The sequence below is a fragment of the Phalacrocorax aristotelis genome, chromosome 17, assembly GCF_949628215.1.
Source record: "Phalacrocorax aristotelis chromosome 17, bGulAri2.1, whole genome shotgun sequence".
Lineage (NCBI taxonomy): Eukaryota > Metazoa > Chordata > Aves > Suliformes > Phalacrocoracidae > Phalacrocorax > Phalacrocorax aristotelis.
The window spans coordinates 3,538,669-3,564,044 of record NC_134292.1 but is presented as its reverse complement, the minus strand read 5'-3'; the positions used below and the strand labels follow the sequence as shown (position 1 = coordinate 3,564,044).

Sequence of the window (25,376 nt, the reverse complement as noted above, 5' to 3'; positions counted from 1 at the left end):
CTGTCCCACAGGGAGAGGCCATGCCCAAACAGCCCAGATTTTGATGGTTCTTTCAGTTGCTAAAGCAGCCCCTTGGGGTTGTAAGCTCCCCAGCATACACTGCAGCAGCACTGCTGCCACTCTAATTTGTGCTGCGATACCTAGTTTTGCTATTTCTCTACAGAAGTGAAAAAAATTATTGTGGAGTGTACTGTAATTAGGGAGCTGGACTTGGCTGTAGCCTTCTTATTAACACATTGCAAGGGCTCGCTGTCTTTTCATGTGCTTTGTCAAGTACAAATTCTGATTAAGAATCTTTTAAATAAAGCCCCCCAAAAAACAAAGAAACCTACCCCAAAACAAACCATACAGTTAGGAACATAATATTTCAAGAAAACCCCCTGAAATATCTTAAAGAGCTTAGCATCTGAGTTGAGAGAAGTCCATTGGTTAAAAAAAAATAAATACCGACAGCTCCCCAGTGCCCAATTAATCATTTACTCTTAACAACAGACTCACAGGCAGACACAAAAGTGGAACAGGAAAGCAGGAGAAATGAAATGCTCCTTTGTCTTGTGGCTGAACTCGTTGCCCTTGCCAGGACACAAACAGTTCATCTGGGCAGAGAAACCCACTGGCCCACTTGGCATCCTGCAGCTGCTGGCATGTGCTAAACAGGTCGGTAGGTGGTCTGGCACAGGCCTCTTGGACGTGCTTTCTCACAAGGTTCCTTGCTTTGTACGGGGAAAAGCAGTTCAGCAGAAAGATCTTTTCCATAGGATTCATAAACCATTTCAAGGTACTTAGAGTACTCTGTTAAATACGCAGCTAAACTTTAAAAAGGTAGATAAATTCTGTAAGGCTGTAGAATTATTTCAGCACTGCCCCATATAATTTCTATGGAAATCTGTTTTTTCTTGATGAACTATACAACCATCTTAGCAGAGAAATTGTGCATAAAACAGGATTTGTGCTTTCAGAAATCATTAAAATTATTGGGTGAAATAATCTGGCTGAAACTCTCACCTAGCCTATATAAGAATCACAGTGCTGCTTCTCTGCCTCAGTATCTGTTAGTGTGTTTTGGCTATGACGGCTGTGACACGTTTCACTTGCTTACTTCAAATGTAGTAGGGGATTGGTTATGCTGGTAGTTATTTTTAAACTATTTTTATTATTGTTATTTGTTTTCATTATTTTTATTATTATATTATTATTGCAGGAATATATTAATCTTTAGATAGAGTACGCCTGATTTACACTAAACTCTTGAAAGAACTTTCAGGTTTTAAGTAGGGAGTCAGATGGAAAAAGGAGGAAGGATGTGAAAAAGTCAGGACAAACTGGCCCAATTTGACACACCTATTTTTCTATCAGCTTAGTGTTATCTCTTAGGGATGCTTTCTTTAGAGGTTGTTAGTATAACAACTGGCTGTTACTTGAAAGGTAACGATTTTCCTCTACAACCTTTCACTTACGTGCAGCGATGGGGACACCAGGATGGGACTTTCTGAAGCTGAGGCTGTGAGTTATTATAGAAGTTGATAGTTACAGCCTCGGCGGTGTTACTTCTTATCAGCTGGATCAGCAAAAATACAATGACCCAAGGTTGGAAGATAGTTTGTCTTTCACTGGTGTTTAATCTGGCATGATTTTGTTCATTTTCTTTCAGCAGCTTAAACTGGTGCATTCTGCATGTAATACGGTGGGATTACGTGTGCTGATAACCCCATGAGCGGGTAACTCCTTAATCAGATGCAATTCTACCTCATTTGATGGAAATGCCCCAAATTTATAATTTAAATATTTGAATTTCTTTCAATTACTGTTTAAGATAAAGTGCTTAAGCAATGTACACCCTTGCTCTGTCAACTCGGTGACCGTTGGATTCTTTTCTATCAACTGGCTTATATGGATTGTCCCACATCAGCGGACATGTGAAGTGGCCCATGGTTAAGAGCCCTTCCCAGTACATGAGCTAAACGAACTGTTCTGTGAAATGAAGAAACAGGGCTTTAGATATCAAGGGTGTTTTACTGGAAAAAAGCGTCATGAGGAATGTTGTGAGTCTCCACTCTTGGAAGCTGTCCTGCAAGTGGGTTGTGAAGAAAGGGATTCCTAAAATATAAATGAAAAACAACTTTTCATTCAGAGTCTGTTCTGTCTTCTAAATCAAGAAATAGAATGTGTTACACAGTAAACTGAAAAACTTTAATTGGATACTTTTTTAATAGAAGAAGGTGCAGAGAATCAGCTCTGTGTCCCACTCTCAAGCATAGGTGTCTCCGTGAAAACTGAAGGCCCAGACATTGCCACAGCTGCCTTTAAACCATTGAAGATTTTACGAGTTCTACCAGCACACATGAAGTCGAGTCAGCAGAATATTTTTGGGAGATGTTCCCACTTCCTTTCCAGCCAAATATACCCACCTGGTTGGTCTGGATTGGCCTCCTGAATCACAAATGCTTGTATCTGCTTCCCATTACTGCCGCCTCCTTCATCGTGAATTCCATATTGTCAGCAACATTTCTGCCTGACTGTTTTTTATGCAAGTAGATAACACACTTTATTCCTAAGAGAACCCTTTCTCGTAGAGTTTCTAAGGAGAAAAAAGTCACTCTTTTCCAAACAATTGTCAAGAGCTCATAAGCCTTCTGGAGCATCACACAAAAGCAACTTAATCCTGCAAATGTCATGTTGCCTTGATCTCTCTGAACAGGAATTTGTTAAGTTGTTGCTACAACATTTGCAACAATCGTGCCCTGTGTCGTTGCCGCGTGCCGTAAATCACATGCAGAGAGCTGTCGGGAGTAACAATAACATATCAAGGATGAAATGGCTTAAGTCCTGTGTGAAAGATACAGTGCCATAATTCCAGGTTGTTCATCGGTTTTCCCCCTGTCTGCTTCTACTGGATCCTTTGAGACTGAATTAGGTCATGGATCTGTAGGGGGGTGGCATTTGCTGTGTAGAGGGAAAAAAAATAGAGTTTAGAATAGCTGGGGCTCGATGCCTTCATAAGGATCTACTGAAAGCAGTTTTGCAGTGTGACCTAGTCTACAGCTGCAGAGCCAGCACAGGGAAAGGGAATTTGTTACTGCTTTGCTGGGGCAGAGCAGGGAACAAACTAGCTCGAGACTTGTCTGCAGCGGGATAAATACTGCTATTAAAGTTCATTCTCTTACTCTTTTTGCAGTGAATATTCCTATGGACATTCTCCTGAGTGCCTTTGTTCAGTTTCAGCTCATCTGCTTCCAAACTGGATTAAGGTAAGCCTTATAACGGCTACACGCACATGAGAAGACAGTCACATACTTGTACAGCATGAGCTCTAAGCTGGCAGATGAGCACCAGCTCAGGTTAAGGAGCTCTGCATCTGTGTTAAAATGCCATTAAAATCCCAGGTGGTGCAGAGAAGGATGTATCAGCTTGGGTTTAGTGCTGGGCTGTCATGGCTGCGGATTTGCTGGCTTGTGACCTGCCAGCATGGGTTGCAGGTGGAGGAGACATGCAATGTGCTTGCATGTACCCTTGTACATAAACTGTTAGTACAGCATAGGTATTTCTATGGGAGAGTAAAAGCATGCTAAGTAGTCCACAGTAGTTTTCATGGACTTTTTCTTCTTCAAGGCCAGAGAACCTATCTCTTCCTTTGCTCAAAATGGGTAGTAGCTTAATTCCAACCTGTCTGCAGCAAACCTCCCTTTTCCCCTCCATGTACCACCCAGTTAGAAAGAGGAGTAATTGGCACATGCATGTCAATGTGATGATAACTGTGATCTTTCTTGCAGTTAGTTGTTGGGGTGTAGTCCTAGCTGAGCAGCTCTGTTTGATTACTAGGTTTATCTGAAGGTTCAGGTACTGTTCAAAAGATTAAAGATATTTTTGCTGTAGTTGTACCACACTACCAAGCTATCTACCTTCCCATGGAAGTTCTAGGTAATGCCTTGTTTAATACAAAGCTTAAAATCCCTTTCTTAAGCAAAGACTAAAATAGTATGGCTTGTTTTAACTCAGAAAAAGATCAGCTGTGCTGAAAATGAGCAAAAGATAAAGCATTCCAAGCTGCCTTGTCTTTTTTATTGACTCTATTTTTAGCATGTTTTCCTAGGGAAATGAGGTTTATACAACTTACATATTCATAAATTTAACCATCCAGCCTGCCTGGCATGTCTCCTCCCCCTGAGCTCCATGTGTGCCTTTAAATTGAACATATTGTCAGATTCTGATCAGATGTTTGAGGAATGAAATTCTTGATGTTAGTAAATCTGTACACAGTGCCAGCGACTATGCAGACCAGAAAAGCCAAATTTGTGTGCCCACTAACAGAAAGGCAGGAAGAAGTCAGCTGTGACCCAGCTTGGCCATGGCCAGTTGGCCGGTCAGCACGTATGTACTGGCTGGCCAGTTTGGGCTCTGTAAGTCTTAACTAGGAACAGAATGTGACATCTTAGGCTTGGTAGAAGTATTGTGGCGGGGAAGGTCAGAGGCGGAATTTCAGGAGCAAAGGTCAGAAATCGATAGGAGTTCAGTCTGTTCTACTGTGCATGGAGCAGCTTGTTCTGGAAATAGTACCGTTGTGAACCGTGTGTATGCATTTGGAAGGGTGAGGTACAAGGTAGGATAAACATTGAAGTCCTGGTTCTTCTTTGAAACAAAGCCTGTTCATACCGAACTGATGCCACAAGGAGCCTTTTAGTCATTAACTTCACTTGCTCTCCCTCCAGGGCTGGCAACTCAAGTGGACATTAGTACAACTGAGAATCTTCTCTCCATTTTATACAGTGATGTTTTATTTTCTTCCTGTGCAAGGAAAGACATTTGTTTGTATACCTTCAGGGGTTTTTTAATACACAAAAGTAGAGTGAGAAGAACCAAATGTTCATCTTTATAGAATGAATGTTAGGGAGTTCACAGGCATGGGATGACAGTAAGGGAGAGCTGCTATGATCCACTGAGGGTGACCTTCACCTTAAGATTAAGAAAACCTGTACTAATGTATTTTTGATGCTAATTTATGCTTTGTCGCCAATAATTTCAAATGGTTTACAATTAGGTGTTGCACTTGTATCTGTACCTCTGCTAAAACTGCATGACATAGGCCCTGAATCAGCAAAGCTCTTGAAGTTCATTTGATGTCCATGAATTTGAAGACTTTGGATTGCAGTGTTGTTTTGAGTAAGGGTAAATACAGGCACATACCTCAACATGCCATATGGCAGGGTTTGGGCTATTCTAGAGGCATTTCCACCTGTAAATTGTCTCTTTCCAAATCTCTTTGCATTGCCCTTTTGAGGAGAGTGACTTTCTTATCTCTGGTGTATTAGCAGCCTCTGACTCCCTTCATTATTCAGATGAAGTCTATGATGTATGAGGGGGAGAATTTTTTTTCCTTTTATCAGATGTAAGCATCGCTTTTAACTGTGGGTGTACTGGGTTTTTTGTGTTCTTACCTAGGTGTACGTTTTCTGGTGCCAGTTTGTCTTTTAAGTCAGGATTTAAATTTGAGTATTTTTCTCACAAGCACCTGGTAAAGATATGGGTACATCTTGAAACAAAATGTTGGTCTGAAGAGTTAGAAACCTTCACAGAAGTTTGTTTCCTCTCTTTTCACACATAGGCTGTACTCTGAGTCTCAGGTCTCTGTGATAATTTATCGGCTATAAAACATTTTTATGCCTTTCATCTGAACAGTATCTTTGAAGTCCCCACCCATTCCTACTCTAAATGTGGCTTTCCCAATGGCCTCCACACAGAAATCTGTTTCAATTAGAGAAGGAAATCCTCTGGAATTAATTTTCCAAAATGATTTCACCTCCTTTGTCATTTCCAGTGGTAAAATGAGACTTTACAGACTTCGGGGAGGGGGAAGAGACAGACACCTGAAGCAGGGCCTCTGCTTAGGTTGTAAGCATCAAAAGCCTTTATTGGATCTAACCCTAGAGCCGTGGCCAAAGGTAATGAAGTGAAATAATAGGATAAACGGTTTACCCCAGTCCTCAAATGAATTTTTTGCAGATATATTCTCTTAGACTGGGAACCCTACTGACTACATAAGCCTTCCCCCCACAGCTCGTTTATTTAAGGAAGTGTTTTTCACATGCGAATTCCATTCACCTGCCAATGGTGACCCTGTGACACCAGCTGTGTGACAATACGCATTTTGTGGAGGAGGCAATTGACAGTGGATACAGAAGAAAATGCTGGAGTTAGGTAGGGAAGTGGGCTTTGTACATGCACAGTTACAGATCATTAGTTGTTGCTCAGTGAGTTTATTTTGGTGGTCTAACTTCTCCAGTGAAATATACACAAAAGGTGCAAAAAGAGCCTTCATCTCTGTGTCCTGACGAAAGCATCCTTTGCTCCTGGGAGAGTAAGTGGAAATGGAAACACATGCTTATTTTATTATGTTGCTGGGATGAAGAGGGAGGAGATCCAGTTCATCAAACAGGGCTTTGAAAAAATTTGTTGAAATGATGGGTCTGTCCATCCTGTCCATTAAGGGACCTCTGAGATTTGCCGAGAGCCTGAGTCTTCTGCCAGAGGGGTCTGGACTCCTGCAGAGAATTAATAATATTACTGATTTCCTGATACACCTGCTAGATGCAGCACCCCACCATCAGTGTGAAAAAAAACCACAAAACAAACTTATTTCTAGAGAGGATTAAAGCAAAGCAGGTTTCCCTTTCTTTTATATAGTAACTGCTAATCAACACTTTGAAGAGAGTTTTGTAGAGAAGGAATTCCCCATCTGGAGGAAAGATGTGGTGTGTGGATTCAGATTTTCTGTTATAATAACAAAACTGTATAGTCTTCTAGCTGATTTTTGCAGCTGAATCACTGAGCCAACTTTCTGAACCTGAGCTGGGTGAGGGGAAGGCTGAACAAGAATGGTGCATAATGTTCTTGCAAGATTTTCTCAAGGGCTTTCAATTAGAGATCATTGTGTCATCACAGAGAAAAGGCAGCCTGGAGGTCATATCTGGTATGGGAAACCCCAGGCAGGTCTTTTAAAATAGCAAGGTCGAATCAAAATTAAGAACTAATGAGAAAAGGCCAGCTTGTTACTCAGCATGACTTCACTAAAATCAGCTGTGCTGTATCGGGGTAGAGATCTGTCTCTGAATACAGATACATTTGCAGCATACTTGGACTATAGGATGTCATATCCTTATAAAGTATAAATCTAAGCAGAGTCTCTTGTTGTAGACCTTCCTCATATAAACAGTCTATAAACACATGAGTTGTCAACCTGATTATTCACGTAAGTAAAGATTAAGATCTGCCCCACGATGTCGTGTCTCTGCTAATCACAGTAGGGATATGAGACATGAAAAGAGTGAGTCTGCTGGTGTGTTTGGAGGCTGGAGTGTCTGTGGTTGAGACAGCAGCAGATGTTTCTGTGTGGATACCCACACGGTCTGGGAGAATCTTGTGTCCACTTCATTTGTCTCTGTTCTGTGTACAGTATTAAACCGTGACATTAAAGAAATTATTCCATCGTTCTCCATGAGTCCAGAATATGCATCAGGTCAGCAGTGCTAGATTACCAGCATCTGGCATGCAGGGTGTGTGTTGTTTCAAGAAAAGCAGGATAGAAGGACACTTTAAAAGCAAACAAAAGGTTGAAACAATCTGGCTCCAGGCAGTTAGAAGGACCTGGGTTCAGGGTGTGGAAACACAGCCAACACATGCTCTTACCCCAGGCTGTGTAAAACAAGAACTCTTTCACACTTTGGTCCCACCCCCGGCTATGGGGTGTTGCACTGGACTAAGTGTTACCTGACTTTGATGTTCTCCAGACAGACCCCCGTATTTGTTCATGTTTACACATTTTGACAGAGAAGGAACAGCTCTGCTTAATATCCCCTGGGTTTCCCTGCAGCAGTTTCAAACACTGCTGTGCAAATAACAAACTCAGCAGGGCCTACGACAACTCGGTTCCCACCAGGCAGAGTTTGTGTCTGGCAGGACAGCGAGCTAAAGCGCAGATTGCTGACGTAGATTTCAGTCCTACAGGCTCTCCTGCATGCAGATATTTGGAAAGCTCTGGTTCCCTCCAAATAGGGGTAGGAAAGTGATGGAGAAGCTGTGATGGGCTAATCAGTTAGCTCCCTCCTCCTCCTTTCCTTTTTAATCCATCTCAGCATGCTTCATAAATACTTTTCATGGTAGCTGAACATTGAGGAGATATTCCAACATACCAGTTGCAGGGATATATTGGAATCGCATGTACAGCCAGTAGTATCCTGCCTTTAATATCATATGTGAACACGTCACTAAATCCCAGGTTTGTGGAAAATTTGGTTTTATGTAGTTTATGCTTTCTTTCTGACACTGAACTTAATTCTTATTTGAACCTTTATATAGAATAACTGGGATGGGGCTAATGTACTGAAGACCCTTGGTAAAATTTTGTCCTCAGCTGCACTGGTTTTACTCAGTATTTGTCTTACTGCAGGCCTTGCTTTACTCTGTTGTGTTATGTGCAGAGGACCTGGAAAGTAAGGTAGTTCCTGCCCTGAAAAGTTGGAAGAAATAAAGGACTTATAGGTATGACTGGATTTCTGATAAGGAAACTCAGGCACAAAGAATACTAAATGAATTTTCTATGTTTTGGGGGTGATCAGGGCATTTATTGCAAGACTGTCTTTCCTCATCCCTCTGAACTTTGATCATATTTAATATCTTCTTTTTTAATGGTTTTTCCTTTTGAATTAACAAGGAGAAGCAACAAAGAAACCGAAAGTAAACCTGAAATGTATAAAATCTGTATACTGAAGATATGGCATGTCTTCCTCTGAAGGACCTTTCATCTAAATCCTAGGGAGCTGTGTTTCACTACTGGGAATAACAAGGAATTACCATTATCTGAAAAACAAGATAAGGCAGGAAGACAAGGATGTACACATGAAAATGAGTGGCCTGGATTGGGGTGAAGCTTTCTTCTTTGCAAATGAGCATATTTGATTCGGTGAATTCCAACACTGGTCTTCTCTTGATCTTTTGAGAACTTGGGCTTTTCTTGATTTCTCTTTTTTCCCCCTCTCTCTCTGAATATTGTGAAATAGAACAATGTGTCACACCATAAACTGGAATCCAACAGGTTGAAACTTGATTTACATTCAGGATCAATGAGGTTAAATGCAGCAAGCCAAAACCTTCATTAAAAGGCAATTTCAATGTCCAATGTGCAGGAATGCAAAGAAGCAGCAACTAGAAATAATGAATACACTGCAGAGCTGTTGAAACTACCTAAGTCTGTTTATATCTAATGGCTGTATACAAAAAAAAGACAATCCAGTCTTACTAATAATCAGAAATACAAGACAAAACTGAGAAAGGGTAAAGCCTCATTGTCTTTAAATGGATACTGTAAGAAAACAGTAAAACTAGAATCAATGTTTGGCTCCAAGGCCTGCTTTTTGCTGTAAGCAAGATGAAATGAGAGTGGATTTAGAACCTTTCTCTAAAGAAAGTTTTAGTCTGTAAATAAACTGTGGAAAAAACCCAAAACCCTGGGCCGAAAAGCCGAATTCAGTGCTTGTGGTGTTCTGTACTTGAACTGTGCATTTGGCGAAAGCACCAATCTATTCGGTTTGTACAAACATAAGGGATAAAGAGCTGTCAGATGGCTGAAACTCATTACAGTTCATAACCGGGGTAGAATTTGACATGTACTGGGCTGGGAAAGAATGGGCCAAATAGCCTACCCCCCCTCTTGTGCATGAGGTTGGACAGTCAGTATCAACAACAAGACACAAAGCTTAGTGAGATGAAGGTCTTTTGGGGAGCAGTGTGAGGAGGGTGTGTAAAGCTACGTGTGTGAAGCTTCTGAAGTTCAGGAGGAACTTCTCAGCTAAACTGTGAGAAACCATAGCAACCGAAGTAGGCAAAACAGGTTCTCTGGATATCTCATAGTATACCAAGGAAACAAGTGGTGTTACGAGGTCCTAAATGTAAGCTATATACAAAACTAGATTTGCAGCTGAGGAAAATTGGCTGAACTCTATTTGAGCAAAGTTGAACTGTATTGCTTTATATTTCATGAAGTTTTCTGTGTTTGGCAGTGTAATAGTTTAGGCTTTCTGACATACTTAAGCATAGATGGGTGGATGGAACAAAGTGTGATTTAATTCAGTCAGTTGTTGTAAATATTTATGAACACAGCCATGGTAGGGAATGCATCGTTACTCGGCATTAATAAGAATGAAAAGGGCAAACATGACTGAGGCTCATGAGGGCGGAACTGGGGCCGGTGAAATTTATGTACAGATCTGTTCTTCACCAGAGTTTAGATATCCTTCTGAAGCTCTAGACAGGTAGGTGAATAGCTATGCAGAGGTATAGGTGCCCGTTTCAAGCTAAGAATTATTCCCCTATTGATATTAATGTACTGAAATATTAGAGGAAGTGTTTTGGTTTGTTGAGGGCAGAAGTTTGGTTTCAGTGATGTGTTTGTTCCCTGCTGGTTCTAATAACCCACAAGCTTCATTCTCCCTTGTGTTTGGGTCCCAGAGAGCCAAATGAAACAGATTTCCTGATGTGGGTTGTAGTCAGCTGCACGCGTAAGTGTCTGCAAGTTCAGGATCCGACAGTTATCATGAGTCATTAGGAAAAAGTATTCTTTAACTTAAAGGTTGGGAAAGGATTGTTGGGTATTTTCCTTTCTGAAAAGCTGAAATGTTTTTTTTCCCAGATGTGTCCATTCCAAAGGCAGTTTCCTTCTAGTTCTGCCTTGCCCAGAAGCCGCACATTCCATTGCAGACTTGCAAAGCGATGAAGGATTTGGTTTGGCTGAGGCATCCTCCTGGGTGCAAGGAGATCCGGCTGCTTCTGGCTCTGTCGCAGACGCTGTATATAACCTTATCTATGTCATTTGGTCTTTATGTTGTTTTCTGTCTGTAACTGTGTGGGTTTCAGGTAGAGGATTCTGGAAAGGCAAAGAATAGCACCAATGTTCAATTCATTGTTTTTTCAGGTTCAACTTTCAAACTTAGCCTTACCTTATTCCAGAAAGGATTTTATTGTGGTTTGCTGTACTGGGCAGAACAAGGTCTGTATCATGGAATACTTACTCTTTCTCCTTTATGAGACTATCTATACAAGTATTTCCATCCTTCACTGCCTTACTCTAATACTTTGATTATCTTACTGGAGGAAAAATCTGCCATGATAATCTGAAGTAGATAAAGCTCAAACCAAAAATCTTCACTTGCACAGTTCTAGTGTGACACCTTAGGGACCTGTTTTGTAGGCACAGATCCATTTGTCTGACTCTTCTGGCTAACACCTCTGCAAAACCAGATGTGTTTAGCTCTTTGGCCTGCTGTCCTCTGGCTTCCAAACTTGATTCCTGGAGGGAGAGTCAGGAAAGAATGTCATCCCTCCCCTTCCCGCCGCCACCTTTTCCACAGTCAACTTCTACCTTCCCGCCTGCCTTGCCGGCACCTTCCTTAGCATGTGACTCCTGGAAGTTTCTACTCATTGGTTATGTTTCAGGATGACGGGCTTGGCCAGATCCTGGGCTGTGGAACTCAGTGGTAAACATTCTCACGAAAGGCTTACTGTCTGTCATAATAATTTGCTAATCTGTTTATAGCTGGGATTCTTACAAAATGAAATCAGTCCCCCACATAGCCTTTTCATCCAAATACCTCCAAGAAACTGACTTGATGACTTTGATGACATCACTTTGCTTGCTGCTGCTTAACTCAGTGACATTGAGCAGTACACCTCCAGGATTTGTCCTACTTTGGAGCTCACAAGGCAAAAGAACAATTAAAAGGGTTCTTACGTCCCCTTCCTTATTGCAAGGGAACCGTGAATTGAAGATGGTTCAAGACTGTCTGCTGGCAACTGGTTTGTAGTAAATGTGGGTGAAGCAGTGTGAATGGAAGCCAAAGCCATGATAATCAAGCACATTTGAAACTTCAGTGAGTTGGAGAGTCATTAAAGGGTGACTGTTAGCTCCTTAAATGACTGCGCTGTTTCTATTATATTGTGTCACAACTTTGTGAAGACTCTGCAGCCAGAGAGCTTATGGATGTCATTTATACCATAACTTTGGGGCTCTTCCAGCTGCCTTGAAGCCTGCATTGAACACATTCAAAGCCCACCTGTCCTTTCTGTCCTCACATATTGCCAGCAAAACAAAGGGCTAATTGTACTATATTCAGGCCTAACTTCCAAGTAAGCTTCAAAATGGGTGCCATGAATAGTAAGGACTACTAAAATACACGACATAATTTCGCTACAGTCTCCAGTGTACTCACAAAGCTAACTTTATTTGCAGTCATATCTCCCACTGCCACCTCCTTATTACAGCCATTATCTATGTGACTGAGGTGAAAGCAGTATAGCAAGTTGCACCTATGTATTGCTGTGCAGATGCATCCCAAGAATACACTAGTGTGCACGAACAGCAGCCTTTTCAGCAGGGATTGTACAGCTGCAAGGCCAAAGGTCACTGTTACTCTAGGGCAGGGTTAACCTAGACGGCTCTATAATGAAGTTGATGTTAAAGATCTCAAAAGAACTCAGTAACTGTCAATACAGAGTTTCCCGGTCTTTGCTGTGGAAAAATTTGCAAAGATTCTTAGTGAAATCATGCTACATTGTTATTTACATTCTTCTCTTAACTGATGCAAAGGGATGAGTTTTGAGCTTTTAAAAAATACCTACTTGTCAGCTGAACTGGGGGCTGCTAATGCGTTCATTTCTTTTGTGGTTAAAGTGTATTTGAAAGTGCTCAGTAACTCAAGGGAAATCACTGCAGCCAGTCAGGAATGATCATGGAAACGGAAAATCCCTAGTTGTCTTGCTGAGGCAACTCAGACAAGGCTGTGCAATCAGTACAGAGCTGTTCTGCCTGCTCTGTGAAGGGACCCATGCAGCACTGTAATATCTGGCTCGGGTGCAGCCCAAATCCCTGGCAAAAGGGGAAAGAACAGGCCAAAAGTTGCTCCAGATAATGTCTCATTTTGTAGGAGTTTCTGGTATTTGGCAAGTATCTTTACCTTTTATTTTCTCTTTCTCTTTGAAAGATCCAGACACTTACAGGGAGCCTTTGGGTATGTCTGTACCACAGGCCAATGCTATGATAGTCGTTTAACCTTGGCTCAACTTACGCATATAAACTTCCTTGTTCTGGCAGTAGGACTGCAGCGGTGCTCAAAGAGACCTTCAAAACTCTCCTGGGATTCCGAAACACACCTTCACTGACATTGATGTTGTGAGGCAACCTGTTACCAAATAGTCTGTAAACTTTATTTTCCGTGCCCTCACATCCATTGCTCCTTTTGCCGTCTAGTCTAGAACTAGCTGGCATAAGCCACTTCACAATTTTTAAATTGCAGTTTGTCTAGATATCAAAACCATGCTGCAAGTTTTTTAAAGGACATACTCAAGAGGCTGCAGCTGTTTGATGTGTGTGATACAGGGATAGTTTATGAAGCAGGAGAAAGCACCTTAACGCGCTGTTTCTGAGCCTTCCCCTGGATCCTGAATTCAGGCTGAATGAGGAGACATATGGCTTCACAGTGCCTGGCTGGTGCAACAGAAGGTACCGAGGGTCTGCTCCCCTACCTGTCGTTGCCACCGCAGGTGTGAGGAACGAAAGGGTTTTGACTTGTGCAAAGAATGTAAAATGAATGAGGAAGGATGTTTCTCCAAAGAGATTCTGGCAGCAGTCTAGTATCAGTTGCACGTGCTGGACAGGGTTATCCCGGGCATAAGGCTCCAGGGGCTGCTCAGTGTGTTGTGCATCCTGAGGATAAGAGAAGCACTGAGTTGATTCCTAAGGCCTCCTTCCCTCCTTAATATTGCCTTTTTGAATGTTGGCCTTTGCTCCCAATAAGCATTGTTTCTGTAGTTGTCTCTCTGGCTAATGCCTGTCATCATCTGGTGAGAGGGACAGCTAGTTAGGTCACGAAATGACACTTCCTGAATATCCAAGAGTGGAAAGTCATAGTAAGAGCCAAGTGCCCTTCGGATGTGTACATGGTCTCCAACTTGCGTGGTGTAGGTGGTGTCATTTCATATCCTTTGACCACCTTGTCTGAAGAATGGAAATTTTTGGGTTTGCCCAGTTGTTATAATTAACTTCAGGATGGGTCTGTGATCAGGAACTTTCATCAGTGAACTTCTGGGAAAACTGAATAAGTTATAATAATTTTTATTAAGTCCTCAAAACCTCCCGTGCAGCTTGCATTTAGTGAGCAAAGGGAAACCATTCAAATTATGCTTAGCAAGTCCCATAGTTCTCTGAGGAGAGCTGGGTCTCATGCTATGCTCAGCCTAGTCTCCAAACCAAACTGACATGGCAGCATTTGGAGGAAGATTTGTAGAAGTGTCCAGATTGTTGACGTTTTCTCCAAACAGACCTATTAACCTGTGAAGGAATTTGAGATTTGCACACCCTGAGTCATGAGGGTACCTGAGCCGTATTTTCAATGATCACATTATTCATATTCTTGAGGTAAAAAAATATTCCATTGACGTATTATGTCTCGCCTTGTGCTTCCTGATACTATATAGGAGGCTGCTCCTAGGCACTTCTGATGTCAAACTTAACCACATTTAGAGACTTCCTTTCTCCAGGTGGAATATGGTCTATTGACACAGTTGGCTTTTTATGGTGTGGTGAAACATTAACTGCTTCCTCTCCTCCAGTCTAGAGCATCAAACTTTTGACCTGTCCTTTAGGAGGCAAGCTCATTTACACCAGTCAAAACCTGAAGTAATGCCACTTTTTTGTGGGGAAGCTATTTTGGATTTACACCCTTTTAAAAGCAGAGCTTAATCCTGAGTGCTCTCCTTTCTCTCGGTCTCTTCCTGCCTGGTTAAAATGTCGAAGTTTTTGTAGGCTCCCGCACTAAATCCACAGCAGTCTGGAGATCAGGCAGTCTTATGCCATTGTGGCAAATATATCTGCTCTCTCTGAAATAGATTTGCCTTTCATCAGATTCTTCTTTAATGAGGTAAAAGATTTAATTTCATGGTTAAAAAAATAAAATGAAATAAAAGATATGTGATACATGAGCAACTCCATTAGACTCTGTAGGAGAATGAGAAGTGCCAGACAAGGTCTAGACAGCAGTCCAGGCAGCCCAATAACTTGTCTCTGAAATGGTTAATTATGGAACAAATAGCTCACTTTCAATGCTGCCTTGAGAAAAGGTCCAACTATCAGATGGTCCAGAACCTAGAGAGAAAATGACCTTCGTAATAAGCGCATCTCGTAGATTCTTGCCTTGGCAAAGCACATTGCACTTAAGCGAAGCTAAGTATGAGGAGTAGAAACAAAAAGGGAAAGGGAAGAGCAGGTGTCTCTGTGCAAAATAAGCAGGTATATACATACATGGGTGTATGTGCCTGAACCACCACCATCCTGTGCTGACCCTTCTGGCCAGCTGCGGGAACAGGCCGGGGCAGATCCTTGCTGGCGGTGGGAGGAGAGAGCGCAGCACAGCGTAACTCCTGCCGTGGGGCTGGCTGTAAAGTGGCCACAGTGCAGGGGGGCTGGATTTGACCCTAGAAAATGCTGTGCACAGGAGCCCTCAGGACTCTGCAAGCATTTCCCATAGCTTTTAATCATGTGAATCTTTTATGAACAAGAGGTTTTCTTGGGGTTTTTTGTTTTGTTTTTATACAAAGTACAAGAAGTATTAATTCCCTGGACTGTTTTCAGAAGAGAAAACCTGAAAGGCGTCTGTGTTGTGAGTTGTTCCCCTTGATATAGCTCTTATACCAACTGTACACTTTGCAGCCACCTTCTGGAAAAGACACAAGTTAAGTTAGAAAACTCAGAACGCTTTGTATGTTCGTTGCCCTCATTACTGGGGTGTTTGCTTTTGTCTGTCAGTGAATGTAAGAAATGGAAAATAATTATTCCGTCTTTCACTGAGGGTTAATTTAGTCATCTGTACTACAGTGTTGGAACAGGCACAGGTGCCAAGAGTTGCTTCCAAGATTATATTTTACTAACTTCCTTACTGGAGATGCAAATTGTTTTACTGAGGCATTGCTTGTTATTCCCGCTGCACCTTTTTTTTCCCCTGGATCTGAGACCCCCTGAATCCTTGTCTCTGCTGTCTGAGCCAGCTGCTGAAATGAGTAAAATCTATTGTACTATCCTTCCTGAATTGTAGCGTGTCTTTAAACATATCCAGCTCATGACAGAGCACCCCATAGAATAAAGAGGGCATTTCTCCCCGGTTCTCTTGCTATCATTGTCTTGCTGCCTGCTCAGGGGCTTCTTACCTTAATGTTTTTCAGTATTGTAGGGCTGTGACAACTCCACTAAATAGGACATAGGCTTGCTTACAGCTGCTTACGTTCTTGACTGGTTAGAAATGCCTATTAAGCCACCTAAATGTGAGTATTGAAATGAGTCATGTTGCGTTCACACTGTTAGCGTGGGGCTCTGGGCTGTTAGGAGGGTTGATGCATCAAGGGTTAACATCCCCCTTGCAGCCCTGTCTTGAGTGCCTGAGATCTGGGAGCGTGGATGGGGAGGTGGCACAAACAGGAAAGATGCTTTCTGGCTCCGTGAAGCCTTTCTGTGCTGCCTCACCTAAAGGAAGAGCAGTCAGTGTTTCAACAGGGGCTCGGTGTCATTTCATGGCAGCGTCTCAGTGGGGCTGAGCATCCTCTACCTACAGATGTCAGTTTATTTGTGTTGTGGCCGCGCACAAAGCACTGAGATGCTCCAGCTCACTTCTTCAGCTACTTTATGGGCTACTCTGAATGTAAAGGGAATTATTTGGCAGCTTGTTTCAGCAGACAATATCGTTGTTATTGCTAAATGCTTTCCTCCTGGCTTGCCTTGGGGTGGGCAGGCGGGGGAACTCCCGCAGCTAATTAGAAACAGGTATTTGTCTGCAGGTAACGCTGCCAGACAGAAGCCCTTTTGCATCTCACAGAGTCCACGCAATCTGCAACATCTGAACAAGGCCCATGGGGAAAGAGATGAATTTTTCACACCTGTTTCTTCAAATTTAATAATAATAAAAAATTCCATGGAAGCTCAAGAAGGCAACATTCCAGTAACATTTTGCTTTTACTGACTGAAATTTCCCGTAAGATGGGCCTCTGGCTATAGAATGGAAAATCTGTCCTCACTCACTTCCCCCTCAGTACTGGGCGGACGTATGGAGTCTGGTTGCTTTTTCATTCTTGTCAGGGCTGCTGCAGTAGCTCTGTGCTTGTTAGTCCCGGGTGCCATGAAGTCAGAGCCACGAGCCTCCCCGTCGCAGTAGGCGGTGGGGGTTGGTAGTTTGTTCCAGGGGACGTTCCTAAGCCCTGTGTCACTTCATTACACAGCAAATTGGGAACAGACTCTAGTAATGTAGACAGAAGAAAAAAAAGAAAAGAAAAAGTGGAGTCATAATACTATCAGAGAAATACGTGTAAAGTCCCTAAGTGCTTCTGCACCTTGGCCAAACACCAGGTTGAAATCCAAGATGCTTGATGTGTTGAGTTCTGAGTTTCCCACCACTCTGCTCTCTTTTATATTTTATTTTTATTTAGCAACAGGTAGTGAGATACAAACTTTATTGTGTAGCAGTTACCATGGTGAGGTGGTGGAAAACTACAGTAGGAGGACATGGGCTGAATTTGGCTATAATTGACTGGAATTCATGACATGGAGTATCTTTTGTTGTCTTTACAAAGTGGAATCACTTCCTAACTGTAATAAGCAATCTTGGACGTGATCATTTTGGGATACTAAAGCACTGACTGTTACAGGAGTACTTCTAATCCTCATTGCATAATGGTGTCTGCAAAAGGCTTTTAAAGAAGTAATAAAATATTCCGATTTTGATACTGATATAAGTTCTGAGTCGTCTCTCTGTTCTCCAGGCACCAGTTTTAGAATTCAGCCTTGTGGGAGGCATTGCCTTTGCCAGAATAAATTCAGTTTAAAATAAGAACAGTAGGAAAAGAACTCTCAAAATGCAAATGTTTGCCCTACAATTTGCTTTAGATGAGAGAATCCTAACTGCGCTCTAACAAGATCAGGGCTGTTCTGGAGATGACAGACTAAAGCAGAGATCTACAGCAGGAAATCTTTTCTTGGTTAGATCCTCATTTAGTTGTGCGCTTCTGTGCATTCCTTATTATAGACAGCAACTGCCATTTGTCTGGGGTAATCAAAAATCTGAATTTACTCCTGTACACAGCAACAAGACTTTTCTGCTCTGTCTTGATTATTTTGAAAGCATAGGTGTTATTAAATTATTGATACTGATAGTGAAAAAAAGAGAAATGCCTGTTCTTTTTTTGTGAATTGAACTTGTGCATTCAATTAACTTCAATTCTGTAACTGAAGTTTTGGAGGAGTATTCGCACAATACCGTCACATACCTTGCACTCCAAAAGTACGGGGATAAAAGAATTGTATTCACAATAAAAGCAACATACATGACTTCTATTGTTGTGCTGTCATATAAATAGGTTGCAAGGAACCTTACTGAACGTGGAATGATTTGGATTGTTCTGTTGTGGAAGGTTTGCCTTGTTTGCTAGCTCCGAAAGGGAGATAAACTTAAATCTGACCTAAGAAAGATGGCTACGAGCAAGAGAGGTGGTTTAAACTGAATTTGCTCTTCTGTTGTTGACGTTAAGAGAAACCCAGACTTATGAGGAAATAACAGGGTGTTCCTGGGTTTTAGAAATGCAGGAAAGGCACTTGGTATAAATTATGCATTTTCCTGTCCAACTCTAACATATATTTTGCTTCTGCTGTGTTATCTGATGGACTCTAGTCTCAGTCTAGTGTGGGCTGCACTGCCCTATTAAGGATGTGAAGAACTGGGAAATAAGAAAGGATTGGTTAGGGCTCAATTACAAACCTACTTTTTTTTTTTAAATTCATGACTTAGATCATCCTGAGAAATGCACTGTTCTTTTTTTTTTTCTTCCTTAAAATTTTTGATAAGCCTGGCTTTCTAAAGAATACAGAAACAACGTAAGAAGTGAGCTAACCCATTTGAAGAAGTTTGGGATTACAGCTGTGTTTAATAAAATCTGAGTTAGCTATAGAGAATGTAAGTAAGCTAAATCCCATCTGCTTTGAGGTTTCCCTGTGGTCCCAGGAGAAGCCAAATGCAGGATATGAGGAGAGGTGTATGGGCTCCTACCGGAAATGCTGGGAGAAAGGCAAGGAAAAAAGGCGTCCCTCTTCTCCTTTGGTCTGCTTTTACGATGTGACCTCACTAGCGACACGGTGCAGTGTGTTGAGCAACACCCAAGGAGAGAGCTGGAAGCGCTTGTGTTCCCTCTCACTGCCATGTAAATGGGATCAGAGCTCTGTAAATAGCCAGCATCAGCTCTCCCCTTTCCCATTGCTTTGCTGTGTCCATAGATACCTTGGGTAAAATAGGCAGCGCCAGGAACTGGGCTGGTAGGACTCTGCTCCTGTCTCTTCATGCCTGGGTCCAAATTGGAGATGAACAGCTAGATCAGGGAGGACATTTCTGAGGACTCCGGTGAGTGATGTGGGATTAATCATGCAGCTGGTCCTTGCCAGTCTTTGACAACTTGGGTATGATATCCCAGCTGGTCAGGGGGCAATTCTGAGAAAAAACAGAGGAGAGGAAGACACTAATTAGCACTTTTCACTAAAAATCAGCAAGATTGGAGCTGAGGAGTCAAGTAGAAATTCTCACGTCTGCTTTTCCTTGACCATGTTTCTTGTTACGTTATCAAGAAGCAAGGCAATAATTAGGCAAAAGTAGCTGTAAAAACCCCTTTGTTGGTCCTCAAGGAAGACAGAATTATATTTCAAGGGTATGCATCATACCTACCAGCCCCACTCCCTTCTGCTCCTGGGATATTGCTCTTGAACCTGAGGTTCAACATCCAAAGTTAGTTCTTCCTTGAACAGATTAGTTCTAACTCTCACACTGAAACATGTGGCTGGCCTGTACAAATGCTGTGCAGGTCAAACAGCTCTGCTGTCTGGCTTATGTCTCTACTATTTCAGTGAACTTTCACCTCTTGAGCTGATTGCAGAGGCTAAAAATTACAAAGCAAATGATCGGTTCTCCATCAGCCAGATTCCTGACTTTCTCTAATGACTTTATCTGCTGCTCATCCCCAAAAGCTGGATGGAAGGGTTAAATATCCCTATTTGCTAATCTGTGACTGTGATTTATTAGTTTAATATCATTTTAGGATAAACTTTGAAGACTAGAGACGTAAATGTCTAGGGCCAGCATGAACAGGTACTTCTAAGTTGTTTTGGGACATTTCCTGTCTCCTCAACCACAGCTTGAGATCTCTAGTGCTTGGACAGACAGCTTTCCTCCAAGGTTTGTTTCTGGGTTTGGGGGGGGATGTTTTTTCTTTTTTTTTTTACTCAAAGGACAGACAAACAGGCCCCTTCCTCTCTCATCAGGGTGCTTTGAATAGAAATGTTTTTTCCCCTCTCTTATGTCAGTGGACTATCTTTGTAAAAGCCAGTCAGATTGTGCAAGATAGACACAGTGTGTCTGCTTATCAACAAGTGGGTCTTTTATGGATGCTATTGATAGAATATTGATTGGAATACCTATCACAAATACTATTTTGTCTATATGCCTGCTTAGCTTCACTCACAGGAATGCCAGTGATGACGTGCGTGATGGGATGGTTACAAATGTGGCTAAACAGCAGCTTTGATTTAATTTCCAGAGGGTATATAATTAAAGGTCCTTCTGCCACATTTTTCTACAGTGTTTTGCTTTAGGATTAAGACAGCCATTGTGACCAGCTTTCTACTCTAAAGGTTGGGCATGGTACCTTGACAGCCAGTGGATCTTGTCTCTCTTATTAGGAATTATTAATCAGTGCACAGTAATTACCAAACCCACCACCTTCAACTCCATGGATCAAAATCCTTGTAGAGTTTCTCTTTTGCTATGTTGTGTACATCTGTTATGGGTTACCTGTTAAATAGTTAACCAGGCCAAGTACAGCTTTTAGACTGATTGACAGCATTGCCTGAAGCCTGAATGACAAAACTGAGCTGTAATCTTCCCTGCCCCTAAGAAAATAATTTTTCACTGTTTTTCTCAGAATGCCTTCATCCTAAAGCAGGAATTGTAACAGAACAAGGGTGTTGCATATATAGGTATGGGTAGCCGAAAAATGTCAAATTTGTCATGTAGGCTTCTGGGTGGGTATTAGAAAGTCTTGAACCTTGCGTTTGATTTCTCATTCTGCTGCTGACATCATGTTTAATTTTGGTGTAGTTCCCCCTCCAAAAAAAAAAAAAAGCGCTATACTCTTTGCCAGGCTTGTTTTACTAAACTATATTGGTTTTGGTACAGCTTTTCATGCCCTAGGGAAGACTATATTACCTTTAAAGTTTCATCTAGTTCTTTTTCTCTGTAAGTCCTTTGGCATTTTTGGATGAAACATGCAGTTGGGACTAAATACTGCTTTAAGTCATGAAATCATTTCTCTGTTTTTTACTTAGAGCACAGCATGGCTCACACTAATTAAAATCATTTAAGGAAGTAGTTAGCTACAGAGGAGCTTCTTGTTAAATCTTAAGTTTCCTTTTTCCTGAGAAAGTAGATTATAATATTTAACAGCAGCAAAGATATTACTATGTAACTGGTGTGCATTTTTGCAGAGTAGTCGTGTCATGCTTATGCTACGTGAGGGGTCCATTTATGGTGACCAGCTGGCATGTCTTTTAGCGGCTGAACATGCTTACTGGGAGCAACACCGCACTTGGGGTAGTGCTTATTTCAGGCACCCTTTACTTCAGGGCCCTTCAGGGCCATCACTTAGTTCAGGAGGGCTTCAAAGATTACGGAGTGTTCACAGCTTTTTTGCTGGGGTGAGGAGGAGGTCTATGGGAGGTGTTAATAAGGCTGTTTGGATAGCAAGCACCATCAAATTCCAACCCAGAATTAAGACAGATTCTTATTAAACAAACGGTACCTGATATACCAAGATACAGACCGAGGGAACATTGCTATTGCTGTCTGTGGAGAGCTACATTTTTCAACTACCATGTTCATTAGATGCCCCCATCTCTAAGGGAGTGCTTAGGGAGAGCAGTCCTGTGGGTAATGTAGGCTGCCTTCCTCCCGGGTCGTGACAGCTGGGTGACATTGCATCGTGTTTCCTAACAAAAGGGTACTTAGGTGTGCTTATGTTTGTTTGTGCTATATAACTATCCACCCTTCAGTCGTTATTAGCATTAGGAATCGTCATCACTGTAGGGCATGTACCAATGACGGCTATCGCTATATCTGAACATGTTTCATACAGAATGGTTAAGCACCATGGACTTTTGCTTTGTTGTTTTCCTTATTTAAGCTTCGGTAGGGAAACTGTTCCTGCAAGACATTTAAGGATGTATTTAATGTCATTAGCTCGAATTTTTGACATCAATAGGCTTAAAAACGTGATTAGAGTAAAGTGCATGTAAGTATTTAGGGATGCATAGAAGCCTGCGCTTAAGTATTTTTATGAACTTAAGCACTTGGAGGATACAAATTGGTGTGGCCTTGTACAAAACCTGTACAGAAGTTGAGTTACTTTCTCTGTGTCATCTGTGGATTAAACACTCATCAGTAATGCTAACATGCTGATAAAAACTATGTCATCCCACATCGTGAGCTTCACTTTCTCACTCAGTCCTCAGCAATTTGGTATATTCTTCCTTGTCGCTCTTCCTACCTTGTTGCATAGTGAAAACCATATTTTGTCTCATAAACTTCTAATAAAATCCACTGCAAATACAATAAATGTCAATTATATTTGTAAACATTAGAAGTCATTCTGTGTCACAGAGTCCGGCACCAGCAGTTTAGATGGAAAATATTTATGTACTGACATAGTTATTATTGTCTATTTACTCTTTTTTCTTTTTAGTAAAGCTTTGATTTTTCTTGAGTGAGTTTAGCATAGTGCTCTCCAGATTATATTTGTAAATGTTTGTGGTATCACTAACAACAAATTCTTGTCTAGTGTATATTATCAGTGTGCTGATGTCTACTTTGCAAAGTACATTTATTTTATAGATCAGGGAAAGAGATGATCACAGTTATCTTTTCAGAGCATGGCAGACCTTGCATTAGCACCCAAGTCGTCTGACTCTACTCTCATGTATCCCTTAACAGGCACATAACTTCTTTTTGCAGTGTGATAAGAGAGTATGAAATAACTTTATTAAACACCAACATTTTCCCAGTTACCTCATTTGTGGTTAATCTGGTGGTCTTTCCAGGCCATGCAAATACAGCCAAGACATACTTACCTCTTAAAAGTCTGGTTAAAGAAAGGCTAAATGGATATCTGTCACTACTGTCTTCCTGCGTACAGGCAGTACACATGCCCGGTGGGTCTGCTCTCAGATAGCCACATCTTATTTCTTCATTTAGGGAATGAATGCAACCCTTGGGGCATGTCCTGATGATGATAATAATAAATCAAAATAACAGAGGAAATTTCCTTTTCTTTTCTGGAGATCGTATCTTAAAAATCCCAAAATCTACAAGTATGTTTTTGTAATTTAGTGATTGGTGTGATATTTAATATTTTAATGACTATTATGAGGCCTCAACTTTACTACTGTTACATGTGCAGTTGGTTCCACTGAAGCTCTCCGTAGTGCTGGTCTGTGCAGCAATTTCAGACTTGTACCTTCAGTTTCTGCATTCATCTATTTAGGTCAGACTTCCCCTGGGTTAAGAACAAGCTTCTGCATTCTCTGAAACCAAAACAGTGGACACTCTTTCTGCCTTTCAATGTGGGCTGCGAATATCAGGATCAATCCAGCCTCAAAGCAATGTTGTCTTCAGCATGGTTGAACATGGTCAAACCAGTGCTCATAGCATTTGGGAAAGGATCGTCTATGTATATCTATATAAATTAGGGTTCTCACCTAAATATAAAAACTGGACAAGTAGCCAAAAGTCTGCAGTGCTTGAAAGCCCTTATTCTGTTTGAGAGTCATCACATCAGGGAAGGCAGAATGTTAGTAGTGTAGGATTACTGCAAATAGCAGATATTTAAAGCTACAGTTCAGATATTTAGATATTTTTCTGGGGAAATAAGTTGAGGTGTCCCCTTGTGTATTGCCATTGAGTGATTCTAAATAAATGCTCTCATAGAAATCAAAGTCTGTTTGCAAATGATTGTCAAGTAAGAAGCAGTGAACGCATTGGAACAATGGTTTGCTGCTAATTAGTGGGAAATCGAGTGAAAAGTAGCAGATAAGATGGTAGCCCAAGAGCCAAAGTTTTAGCAAGGTTACCAGAATGCTACCCAATGTGAACTAGAATTAACTGATCTCTATTTGGCTACAGCTGTAGAGGAATCGAGGCAATGTGGATGCAAAGACAAAAGTACTGTGAACTTGATTCTTACTGGTGAAATCTTGTGAATATGGTCTCAAAAGAAAGAAAACATAGGGCAAGGATATTCAGTGAAGAAGGATCAAAATATCTCTGGAAATTACGTGACCTGAAAGCATCAGTCATAAGAATGGAGCTTTTCATTAGAAGTGTAAGAATGGAAAAGATCTTTAAAGTCATGCCTCCTTAAGGATCAACCCTGTGATATTACAGTGTCTCTTTAAATCTTGATTTTCATCTTTCTCTTAACATTAAATATGATAAGCTGTCTTCGGCAGGATGCACTTCATTGTGACTAAATTGGTACTGTTTCTCGAGCTGGCTGCCTTGGCTGTCTCCAGGCTGTGCTCTTGGGTGCTCCTTTTGAGCACCGTCCTGCTCTAACAGTTTTCTGTGAGAAATGCCCCTCTTTCCAGCCACAGGCACCGAGTACTTCTCCTTGCTCCTAAAATTGTTCAAAACAAGTGTCTGTTTCCCTGCCCGAAAGCAATGTCATCTGGCCATTTATGTTTCCTAAGTTATATTCCAGTGGCTCACTGCATTCCCACCTGCGTGTTATTAAAATCGGCTGCACTATGTGCGTGGCAAAAGACTTCTCAGGCTATGTGACGGTAGTGTTAATTCCCCTGTGCTTATGTCTTTGCATTCAGGGCAGCTTTCCCTCAAACTAGATTGTTCCTAGGACTGACTGGGTGAACCAACACAGGTATTAAAGTGGAACTAAGTCTAATTATCTGTGTTATAACAATTTTGTCCCAAGGTAATAATGAGCGTAATTTTTTGCAATCCAGTAATATTTTCCAAAACAATAAGTTGGTCTATTTTATGCTTTCGTAATTATCAAGATATTCCTAGTTTTGTCTATCTGTTATGACCTTCTGTACATGTTCGCATTTCATCTCTAATATGAGCTTGTAAGCATATAAAACCACAGCAATAAACTCAGGAGTATGAAGTCCAGTGTCCATTTAATTTCTCCCTGTTCCTTTAATTTAAAAAAAAAATAAATCAATTGCTATCCACATTTATCTAATG

At 41.4% G+C, this 25,376-nt stretch overlaps 2 long non-coding RNA genes across 2 annotated transcripts; one reads left to right on the top strand and one right to left on the bottom strand.

The window, feature by feature from the left end:
- Window positions 1-501: 501 nt before the first annotated feature.
- Window positions 502-24,730, top strand: LOC142065747 (uncharacterized). Its single transcript, XR_012663513.1, has 3 exons — window positions 502-657; window positions 3,176-3,248; window positions 23,656-24,730. It is a non-coding gene; the product is annotated as an uncharacterized LOC142065747 (long non-coding RNA).
- Window positions 17,016-21,222, bottom strand: LOC142065667 (uncharacterized). The gene is made up of 3 exons (XR_012663477.1): window positions 19,791-21,222; window positions 19,353-19,559; window positions 17,016-17,321 (listed from the first exon to the last, which is right to left on the bottom strand). It is a non-coding gene; the product is annotated as an uncharacterized LOC142065667 (long non-coding RNA).
- Window positions 24,731-25,376: the final 646 nt, after the last annotated feature.